Source organism: Pleurodeles waltl, chromosome 4_1 (genome assembly GCF_031143425.1).
Source record: "Pleurodeles waltl isolate 20211129_DDA chromosome 4_1, aPleWal1.hap1.20221129, whole genome shotgun sequence".
Classification (NCBI taxonomy): Eukaryota; Metazoa; Chordata; class Amphibia; order Caudata; family Salamandridae; genus Pleurodeles; species Pleurodeles waltl.
In genome coordinates this window covers 462,843,786-462,855,982 of record NC_090442.1, presented here as the reverse complement: position 1 = coordinate 462,855,982, position 12,197 = coordinate 462,843,786, and the positions used below count along the sequence as shown (strand labels likewise).

Below are 12,197 nucleotides of genomic sequence, written 5' to 3'. Positions count from 1 at the left end.
TGTTGTTGCTGCTCCCCACTGCTGGAAGGCAGGTTATTAGTAGGGGTAATACACAGCTATCACCAGCAATAAGGCCACCAACCCAATGTTAGCTCGAGGCAGGGTGTCAAAACATCAGCCCCTGGCGCAACCCCTGGTAGCTTGGCAACTAGCAGGCAGTCTTAACGTAAGAGACGGGTATGTAAAGCATTTAAATACAACAATAAAGTAAATAAATAAGACACATCACACAATAAAACCCCACACCAAACTGATAAAAATAGTAAATATTATCTTTAAAATGACATTAAATAAAATACAATATAGGGAAACCGAGATATGAATTTTTAAAGATTAAATCAAAAGATGTGCTTTCTAATGCTTACAAATCAATATCGCCAACCAGGGACATCTAGTCACACTAAACCAGGATCAAGTCACAATTTGAGGCCGACCGCAATGGAGCCCTGCTCAGATTCAGGCCTCAGTCAAACTTTTACCTTTAGACTTAGTCAGCTTGAGTTTCTGCGAAGCCCCAGTCAAATCCTAGAAGTCTGTCTTGGAAAAGCGGGACAAACTTGAAATACAGGCCGGCTTGCAGTCGGGCTGGGGCAGCTTGACTCTTGTCGATGGGTTAGTCACCTTATGGAGCTTTTTCACAGAAGTTCTCCAATGTTCTGGATCGTCTTCAAGAAGTTCTCTTTTGGATCTCAAAGTGTCCAAAACACAAATCCAAGGGTCAATCAGCACTGGGATGATCCTTGGAAGTTTGGGACTTCAGTTCCCACAAAGCACCTTGCCAAATCCTTGAAGTCTACTGGACGCACTCCAGGTTGGGGGTGTCTTGTGGAAGCTAGTTCCGGAAAGCACCGTTAACCTGTTGCTTTCAGGGAATCCACTCCTAGGTCCTTTTTGAAGCAAGGCAAAGTCCTTAGGGCTGTTTTTCCAGTGTGCAACAGGATCAGTCTTTCAGAGTACATTCCTTTGGGTTGGAAACCAGAGTTCCAGCAGGGCAGTCCTTCTTTTCTTTGTGGTTCCAGGCAACAGATCTGAGTTATCCTATGGAGCTAATATCTACAATGGGGAAAATGAACTGAACAGTTTTTCCCCTACCAGGGCATAAAAAATATATTTTATAATGTCCCTGCTTATAGTTACATGGCACCCTACCCTTGGTGCACCTAGTGGAGACCTTAGGTTGAATTAAATGTTAAAATAAGGCAGATTACCCCTTTGGAAGTACCTTTATTTCCAAAGTCGAATTTGTACACATTTTACTTTTTAAAGACAATCTGAAAGGAAGGGCTGCCTTTAAAAAACAGCATTTGCAATGCAATGGGTCTCATGTTTGCCCTAGTTAGGGCTCCTAGAGTTGTAAATTCCTAACTGGACCCTTCTTGCCACGTAAATTGGAAATGAAAAGTGAAACAATTGACATAAGCAAGCCAATTCAAAGCTACACGGCTGTCATGAGCGCGAAGGAGAGACACAAAAGATAAAAGAGGTTCCCTCACAGTCAGACATATTGACAGACATGCAATTATCCATATAACAAGGTCGGTGTCCAAGGCAGTAACAAAACCACCCCAAGGAGGGACAAACTTGCAGGAAATCGACTGGGCCTATAAACCTCCCTGCCCTATTATATACCAGGGACTTTTAGGTAGTTTTTTTATTCCTCTCCCCTCTTTCCCTGTTATATACTAGGGACTTACAGGAGTCAGTCATTGCCAATTGTAACACATTACCATATACCTTTTGATCAGAGCACTGGCCCTGAGTCTGCTTAGCAGAGCCCAGGGCACAGTCAGTGTCAGTTACCACCAGTATTAGTCAGAGAAAATGAAGGTGAATATGCTAAAAGGATGACTCACACCAGCCTTCTCGCCCAGACTTAATCTGTTTTGCCATGGTTTTGTGCTTATGTTTGGCACTTGGGTCACTTGGGTCTGAGGCTACTTTCCTTCCCCGTTTCTCCTTAACACTGGGAGCTTTAGAGGATCCGTATAATGTAACATAGCTTCAGAGGATCCGTCTTGTGTAACATAGTGTGCTTCTAGCTACAAGCAGCAAATACATCTGGGTGTCACGTGATATTTCTTCACAACCTATTACTTTAATCTGCTTCTCAAACACCCTGACAAACCCCTTGTGTATATGGTAGCGTAAGCTGTGAGGTTATTTGTACTGGCCTCTCAAGTTTATCACCATTAAATAATGATTTACATACACAGATGCAGGGTACAATAAGGCTTTGTGTGAAAATGTTTCTTTTCTGCTCCTGTTTGTATGTGTGTGTGTGTGTTTATGTATTTGTATCACAAGCATTGGCAAAGGTAATAGGTTTCTCTTGTCCAAAATCTATTAGCTTTGTCAATGTGTTTTTACATGTTGCACGGCAGTTGAGCTGCTGTGGATCATGGCTTAAAGTAAATAAAAACACTGTGATGTGGTCAAAACTGGCCACATCATAGCACTTTTTAAAAACGTTGTCATGTTGCACAGCAGGTCAATTGCTCTCCATCCTGTAAACAACCATTGAAAAAGCCAATAGAATTTCCAAAGTCGAAACCTAGTGGCTTTGCCAATGCTTGTTTCTGCTTATCTCTTGACCAGTTCTGAGCTTTTACTCCATTTCACTAAGGCAAGTTTTTATTATTCTCCATCTTACTATTCTCTGGGCTGAAGCTGATGCACTTTAATGAAGACTGGTCATTGCTTACAACTTGATCTGCTACTAACTCCTGCCCCACTGAATACTGATGATACTGGCAGTGGCTAGCACTCATTGTCCCTTTGTGGCATTTACTGACATCAGTAGTAGTTCACTGTTCAAATTGGGTTGGTGGCTTCTTTCTTTTTAGCTGTTTTTCAGTCTGTCTTTATTTTTTATTTTATTACTATCGCTGCCCGACCTCCCTAACATAGTGAAGGCCACAGACCTCGCGCAAGAGCTGAAAGTTCCTGGCGAACATAATGGTTAGTTAATCGAATTCTGCGGTATAGCACATAGTGGCATTTAAGGGGCTAGAGCATAGTTCTCTGCGTGCTGGGCGCTCCCAGCCAATCCTGACGCTGCTCTGAGCAGCATCGGGATTGGCTGCAGGACAGGCTGGGAGCCTGTGCCTGCAGCGAGATGGAAGAGCAGAGGAGCAGCGCTGAGCGTGAGCGGAGGTAAGTGGGTTTTTAAAAATATATTTTTGTAATGTAATGTGTAATCCCGCCCTGCCCCGCCCCCTCTGCAAGCCTCGACTGGCATAGACTTTAGCCTGGCAATTAATGCATGGTCCAAAGTACTGCAGACTCTTAAATTTGGTTTTGGGCCAGCTAGCAACATATCCTGCCGGATGGCCTTAAACCCTGCCTCGGAGTCTGGCACCTCCCAATTCCAACACACTCCTCCATCTAAGGTGCCGGCCGTGCTCCTGAAAGAGCTAGCTGCTTGACAACAGCAAGACTCATTTAGATGGCTTTGAAGAGCCCACTGGTTTTATTTATAATACTTTCCATGGCACCTTGGATAAAAGTACCAAGATGTTAGTTACTCACTGAACCCTTGAGGTACTACAAGACCTGGAAGGCATGGAGATACAAAGATAAGTTGGCTGGCCGAATGATATTGGACAGCCTCATGCCTAATCTTGGCAACACTGGAAGGAACAAAAAACGAGATTATAGTAGAAAGCCAAGTCACTGACGACACCCCGCTTTTTTGCCAGTGATCAAACCAATGATTGATGTTGCAAAAACACTGGACATCTCTCTTTCACTCCTGGTCCAGGTAAAAAAATAATGATAAGCAGTTGGTTATATTGAGCAGGACGGCAGATCTTTTGCACTGATAGAAGTACCAAGACGCCAATTACTCTCAGAACTCTTGAAGTCCTACAAGACATGGAAGGCTCTATACTATAGTAGAACTGAGACCAACATACGCAGCAGTCTTCCCGGATAACCTAAAGAACCATACTTAAGAACTGAAAATGTCATTGAGGGGATTCCGGGTAAGCTAAAAGAAGTTCCTTTTGAAGCGCAGGCATATGAAGTACCAGCAAAGGCACTCTGCCTTAAGTCCCACAAACCTCAGTGTGTCATTCCATCCTTGAAGAATAGGGGACCAGAGCAAGGAAAAATCTCATTTGGGGGTAGAGACCCTAATAGTCTTCTGACCCCCGGTAGAGGGCTGCGAAATCCCAATGGAACCTGTCTGTGCAAGAGATTCAAGATCGTTTGAACTATCAACTGTTCCCCCACCTCACCCCACTGGCATCCTTGGATGAAATAGGCTCCCACGGACCCATCCTCAAGAAGCAAAACTGAGGTGCAACTCAAGCCACATTTTGCTAAAGTAATTTTTTAGCTGTCATCTATTGAAGATTTCCTGACTGTATGGAACAAAATAAAGATAAAGAAGTTGTGAAAGCTCAAGAACTGGGTGAACTGTGGCGAAAACTCAATAGTTGCAGTGCCTCACACTGAGGAAACACCATGGGATGCCATTAAAGACACATAACACAGAGATGCGAATCAGCAGGAAGAAGAGAGCGGGCATAGCAAGTCCTTACATACTGTTACAGCCACCAGGCTATACTCCAGTTCCGCTGCTCACAGTTGGACACATAAACCGCAGGGAAACTCCCAGAATGTGCTTATACTAGCCATTGCAAAGGGCTTCTACAGCCATTCCTAAAACTTGGAGAAAATGCCTAAGTGTCATTACATAGCTTACCTTGGACTAGTCTCCGAACTAAATGTGCTTGTGCAGATCTCTTCACTGGCTAAACTAGAAGTTGGGGGAGAGAAGATTTAACTCCCTGGCATTTTCATTCATGGAGGGTTTTGATGAGTTAAAGTTAGGTTTTATCCCCCACCTATGTTTCTGAGGGCCCACATGATATGCTCAGTATGGGTAATCTGCTATGCTTACTGGACCATTGTGAAGGGCTTGGATGGTGAATGATAAGTATCAGTAACTTCACATTGTCCCTACAATAATAGTGAATACAAAATGCACTTCCCTAACAGAGCTGTCCCAGTGCCTGGTGGCACCTCGAAGATTCACTTAAGAATTATGACACACTTTATCTACAGTCCTTAGTCATTAAAAATACTGGATTTAAGTTGTAATGATGGGAACCTTTGTGAGCCAACATCCAGAAGCTTACAGTGTTTGAACGTCGAAGAGTTAACACAGAACAATTGAGAATATTAAGTGATGTAATTTTACATACAACCACGTAATTGGTATCTTCCAGGATACGTTGGGTTGAAATCTCATTCATAAGGTAGGATACACATCAAGGCAAACCAGACATAGACCGTCTAGTGGGTTAATGATCTGGGTACATGTCTCATTGATTTAAGATTCTTCAAATCAATTATAACTACCAAGATATCCAAAAGATTTTAAAATTCAAGCAATTAATTATCTTGAATGCTTATAAAAGAGGCGCAAACATGCAGTTGAATCACCAAACATAACCTGTTTTGAAGCGAGGCTAAACGTTTAATGACTACAAAGCTGGTAAACGGAAGCCATTTTAGTGGCAGCCAGTGGTTTTAATGACTGCAAGTGCCCAAATAAAACTAAGCTCCTCCACTCCCTGCTCATACGCAGAACTGCATTAAGCTGCCAAATCCAGTAACAGGTGAAAATGAGAGCAAATTCGGTAATACGAGAATGGGGAAAAAAATGCACAACACTTGCCAATGTGGAGGAAACAGCGCACAGTCCATGTCTCTCGTTTCCGCCATAATGCTATCAAGCCTTCACACAGTAAAGTGCTGTATGAAGAAAGTAAAATTTCCTAGCTATCTTGAAGGAAAATTTCAATTATTTTAGGGGCACAGAGGCAAGGATTACACTTTTCTCTTCCTTTTCTTTTGCTCAGCAGCCTTAACAAAACTAGTAATCTTTAACATCCACAAGGACTACAAATCCCATATATCTTTGCAACACAGCGCAGAATAACCATAGAGACAGTCCCATATATTTGACAACCAGGAGAAGCACTCTTTCTTTGAGCAAGCAGACTGGTCCAGGTGTCCTTCAGAAGTCCTGTTTTGATCCGATCCTGTGATAGAAAAAAAAACAGAATGAAGTATAAATTTATGGGCCTCTGAAAAGCCATCCATAACATCAATACATTGCGATCAGGCAGATCTTTAAGAAAACAGCATAAATTGTGAAAAAAACATTGAATACAACCAACCACAATCATGTAAATACGCCATGCATCAATCAGCAGCTGTTGATGTGCATGAAATATACTTACCCGAACGTCGAAGATTTAATGAAATATCGGGAGGATGGAATCAGTTTGGGAGGAATAATCTTTGCCTTTGTTTCCTTAATAGAACTGAAACTTTCCTCCATGATAGCTAGGAAAATTTACATTCTGTTTCAGGACCAAAGGTTCCGATTATGCTAGTTTAAAGCTGATTGACGACAAGAGCAGCCTTGATGAAAAATTGGCTTAAAATATAAAGTCTTGAATGTAGAATCCGAAGACCAGTCTGCTGATTTGAGAATACCTTCAAGTATGCCCCCCCCATAGAAAAGGCTTTCGAGGCAAGAGCATCCCTCGTAGAGTGTGTGCCAAAAAAGGAGGTATCCACTGTTACGTAGGCTCTCATTATCCTAATGAAGCTAATGGATTTGGGCAGCAGAATCATCTGAATTGTGGGGAACTGAGTCCAATCCCACACCATGTGACAACTGTCAGCCTAATCCGGGTTTTCCAGCTAACTAGTAGCACCTCATCTCTACCCAAGAGCAGGGATGATTGTGGCAACCGGCGCATGACAGGAATGACTCCTCCGGGGAATCGTGTTCGATCAGATCTCATCTTTTCTCTCGCTTACATTAGTCTCCCATATGCAAAGACAAACAGAGGCAGAGAATGGTTCAATAAGGTTTATTGAATTAAAAGCATCTTAGATAGAATGCCATGACTTGCAATACCTAGGATGATAAAACACACTAGAAGCAAATTGGGGACAAGAAGAGTGAAACACAAAAACAGTCCACCATACTGTAACTAGAAGTAATATATGTGGTGCCTACCTAAGCTATGTTAGAGCACAGCGTCATAAGCCCTAATCCACCCTTCAGGTTTCCCGTCTGGGAAGACATCATCCCCCATACCTGAACAAGAAAGCCTGTGGTCTAGAAAGACACCATCCCTATGTAGACCAGGGATCTGGTAGTCTAGGCAAGCAGCTGTAGCAAAGGTAATCAGCTATCAGCATTCGGTTGTGGTCATCTGGCTGGAATCTCCCTCTAACGTTTATGGGACAGAGAAGTGTTTTTTATTAAAACAGCTGATGTTCTGAGGTTAGGATGTGTGTGTGTTTCTGTGAATGTTGGAGACACAGCATACCACTTTGCCAAGCAACTCTATCTCGCTGCAGCCTTGAGGAAAACACAAAGTGAAAAGAATGTCCTGCCAGGAACATTATGCTTTCCTAGGTAGAAGAACAACTAGATAAAGAAAATAAAACATCACCACAAATGTGGCCTATGCTAGAAAAATTAAATGAAGCTGAGTAAAATGTAACCGGGCTAAAGTGCACAACGGCAGGCCTAGTTGCTAAAATAATGTGCCTAAAAACATGGCTAAAAGAGCTATACAATGCAACTCTAACTTCCTGAAGAACCCATCTCACCCAATGGGCAATGATAGTGGTCAAAACAAGTTTAAACATGTTTTTTGAGTGAAATGAACAAATGAGCCATTCTTGCCGGGCGATATTCTTCTGTCATAGCTTTATAAGCTGTCAGACAACGAGCCACACCCAATTTGGGATGATCAGGAAAGGAAGGATAGTGAGCCACCCTGCTATTGCACTTGGTGCATCTAGACACTGTAAATGAAACTCCATCCGGAGTAAACATATAAACCGTAATTTCTAAAGTGCAAACAACCAACACTGTCTTATGCGATATGAGACATGGGGCCATATGTACGAACACTTTTTCCCATAGACACAGAATGGGTAAAAAACTTTGCTACATCTGCCCCATAGTAACATAGTACTTGTAAGTTCTTTCGGGGACAGATACTGATTGTCCTGCCAAGATTGGAGCATGCGTAATACTACATTGACATCCCAAATCAAAGAATACTTCTGTTCATTAGGAACAGAAAACCTCATACCCTTCAGAACGTGACAAACAAGGGAGTGTTCCCCTGTCAAAATGTCATGGAGGGGCATATGACACTCAGGAATTGCCGTTCTGCATGACTGGCATCGGATTCTATCACCAAGTCTAGGGTTTAGCAAAGAATTACTTTTTCCATTCCAAGCATGTATGTGGTCTAACCACCAGTGAAGCTCGGTGCGAGCTTCTGGGCAAAGAGATATCTCCTGAACATACATCAGGCCCTTTCTGAGATGCTGTGCTATTAGTCGTTGAAGTGCACAATAGTGCAATAGTCAGGGAAAAATAGCCTGGATGGACAAGGATAGCAGACCCACAATCCTGGCCAGGCGTTAAAGCTAATTTTTCTCTGTCACTAACGTTTTCCGCAGCTCTTTGCAAATTAACATAATTTTCCTCTGTGGCAAGCGAAGGGACTCCTGCAAGGTATCTATTTTGAATCCCAAGAAGAGTGCATGGAATGAAATCTGACTTCTGACAGTTTATAATGAAGCCCATATCTTTTAAGATAGATCTGGTCATCAACAGTTGAGTGATGAGGGTGGATCTGTCCTGATGCATCAGGAGGATGTCGTCCAGATACCATAGGCCTGCACGTGGTGTGTAACCATTCTATGTCTGGCCTCATCACCGCGGTGAAACACCAAGGTGCCAAGGACAGCCCGAACGGAAGGCACATGAATTTGTAACTTGACCGCCCCATTCGAATTGAAGGAACCATCTGTGAGGCAGGAAAATCGGAATGGTGCGTCTCAACAACCAATCATTTGGCAGAAGGATACCTCTGAGAAGATGAATCCCCTCCATCTTGAAATAGTGGTATACTATTCATCTGTTGAAATTCTTCAGGTTTATTATTGGTCTGTAACCCATTTTCTACAAGGAAAATATTACTTACAAACCCCCCAGTGGTGGGGAACCAACACTCTTCTTCAGGAGTTTTTTGGAAACTGTGTGGTCCACACCCAAGATCCTTCCTAGGAAAAAACTAAAGGACGAAGATGGGAATGTTAGTGCGAGGTGCCATAAAGCTCTATATGAAAACACTGAATGGTCTGAAGAACCCACACGTCCCCTGTAATGTACATCCACTTTTGACTGAGCCACCGTGACCTGCCTCCCACCCCAAGAAGAAAAACAGGGGTATTGCTTACTGGTGGTACCTCCTGGTGCATTACTGGCCCCTCATAAGGCTCCTTTATTGGCACAACCACTACCACGTCCTAAGAAGGGGTAGAACCCTCCAATTATGGAGCGCTTTGTCTGCAGCTTGTGGAGGTAGGAACAGTAAAAATGGCCAGAGGAGCACACCCTGCCTTTTCCAGACCCTCCAAAAATGTGCAGGGTACAAACCTTTTTGATCAGTTGTTGTGCCTTATCCAGGGAGGAGGGAGGGAAAAAGTATTCACAAAGGTGTAACCTCTTTAAGAAAGGCCAAAGAAGCCCCCATTCACAACAGAACCAGCTTCAATAGTGGCTAGTTCACATAGCTGGGGTTCAATTTTAATCAATAAGGATCGCCTGTATTCTGTTCGCATTACCCAAGAAACATAAGGCCCATTGGGACCCAACCTAAAAGAATGGTAAGGTCAATAAGGTGGCCGGATTCTATGGCAGCCTTTGCCATATTCCAGGATCTTTGTGGATGGTCCCAGGATATCCAAGACCTTATCCCGGCAGGCCTGCCAGGAGCAATCTAGAGTTTTTTTTAGGATCTTTAATTCATTTATTGATGAACGTTGTCATCTTGGGATCAATCTCTGTTGTACAAGATACTTCGTTGGCATTCAGTCCTCAAACTACCCCGTACTTCCTGGTACATAGGTTTTCATATACAGTTGGCCACATACCGCACCATCTTCACGGCATGGACTCAATTCACCAAAGGGGGGTGATCGATATCTTCCAGGTTGAGCATGCCAGTCACCCCTGCGGAGTCCTGGTTACCATTATCATCCAGCCTTATTCTTTTGGTGCCGCCTTCCAGTTTTTGCGGTCTGCTCGGGCCCTGGTTTATCTCCCAAGTCCCTGTCAGAAGTGTCCAATCCTTCCCAGGCATTATCTGACCCTTGATGAAAACAGAAATCATCCTCCGGGTTAATTCAGGGTGGTCATCAACCTGTGCCTCCTGAGCATCGAGATGCCTTTTTAGGAAGGCCTGGCAAAGTGTCTCAAAGGCATCTTAGGATGAAGCTGATCTTTCAGAGGGAGGCAAAGGCCTGTGGGCTGCGAGTTTCAAAAGTTTCTGACTCAGGGGCTGTAAGGCTCTCAAGACCACCCTCTCAAGAGATGCATCTATAGCATCTGCCAACTCCTCATGAACAAGGAGTGCTTGCTCCTCCTCCACGGAGTCCCACAAGTTATTATTGTTGCAGAAGAGTCACCAAAAGTTTGAAAGTGACAGTGATTGTTGGCCTCTAGGAAAAAATAGCCCAAACCATATTTGGATTTACCAATGCTTATTACCACAAACAAAAACTGCCCTCTAAATACATTGGGCTGAAATTAATCAATGAGGACACTCTCTGCGGGGAAACCCGCTTGTCTGGAGCCTAAGGGAGAGATAAATGATGTGCTGCCCGCATCCGTTGCAAACCAACCTTCAGAATGGAAGAGGTTAACAATGACATGCCAGCAGCACACATATGTAGGAACCCACGCGTACCTGGGAGAGAAGGCGAAGCGAGAAACAGAAGAATGAAGGGAGGCGCAGTCTCCTTAGCCTATCAGGAGACGCACCCCTCCCTTGGTATTACTCCCGGGAGGCTCCAAAGGCCATGAACAATGAAAGAGCCTTCCGGCGGCACAGAAAGGCAGAACTGCATGCGCGCACCCTCATGTGGCCACGGTACCCTTGCGGAAGAAAATGGTGTCAATTAAAACACCAGCGACTTCAAAACCATAGCAATAAATAAACCAGGGCACATTTTTACAGAACAAAACCACCATTTTGAGTACAAATATTTCTGGTACTAAAATGGGTGTGGCCTATGAAGCAAACTGTAGCACACAAATTCTAGCAAGACCTCAGAACTTGTTGGAAATTGAGACAAGTTGAAGGAACTCAGACAGCAGTTTGGACATCATAAGAAGTATTTGAAGACTTTTTCGAGGAAATGTGAAGGTCTGAATGACCAGTCACTTGGGAACCCCCCATCCATCCCACCAATACTCCCTGGACAGCTTCCTTCCTGTGAGTCAATTGTTTCCTCAGTCTCCCTGTCCACATCTTTCCAAGCAGGGAGACCGAGGAAACATCTGCTAGTAGTGAGAGTGAGCTGTTTGACAGCTCTCCCTTGCTGCAAGCAGAGTATTTCCTGTGACATGACTGTAAAGCTTCCGCCAAGCCACAGCAAACAGCTGTGTCCTGAGTATGGGCACCCTGGAACATAGCAAGAGCCAGCCATGGGGGGGTGGTGGTCCCCAGAGCCATCATTTAACCCCACCCCATGCACTCAATTGTAAAACTGCCTCAGGGAGGTGGCTGTCCCCGAAGCTGCGGGGTTTCTGTGCAGCCCTCCCTGCACCCATTTTAACAAGTGTCCCAAGGCTGTGGCGGTCCAGGGCCTGCCGGAGGGGGCGGAGTGGCCCTCCGCTTCCAAAATATGAATGCCACTGGGACGTGGCCCACCCGGGGGTTTCTAAAAAAAACAATCACGAGAGCAACATTGTCGTGGAATTGCAGCAAAAAATAAATAAATACGTGTTTTTTAGTACGGGGTGGGGTTCCTCTGGGACACCAGCACCAGAGCTAAGGGGTCAGGGTGACTATTCCCTGGCACCTTGTACTTTTTTTTTTTGTGGGATTCTGAGATGGCTTCCCACACTTTCTGGTTGAAGTATTGGCATGCCAATCGGAGCTGTGCATTTGCCATGCAGCAGCTCTTAATCTTTCCAAAGTCATTGGGACCTCAGATCTCCTAAACTAGTGGACGGATTTACACCAAATAAGGAAAAGCAAATCTGCATACTGAAACCTAGCTTCCTGACAAATGTGATGTAATTTTGTCCAGTGGTTTGGGCTGTAGCCTTGTTCAAAGTTCCTATGTAAATT

The 12,197-nt window shown here is 44.0% G+C and overlaps 1 protein-coding gene across 1 annotated transcript in view; it reads left to right on the top strand.

Moving 5' to 3' along the window:
* The window catches only part of LOC138287842 (phytanoyl-CoA dioxygenase, peroxisomal-like), a 256,379-nt gene that overhangs the window by 121,402 nt on the left and 122,780 nt on the right, over positions 1-12,197 (top strand). The window lies entirely within an intron of this gene.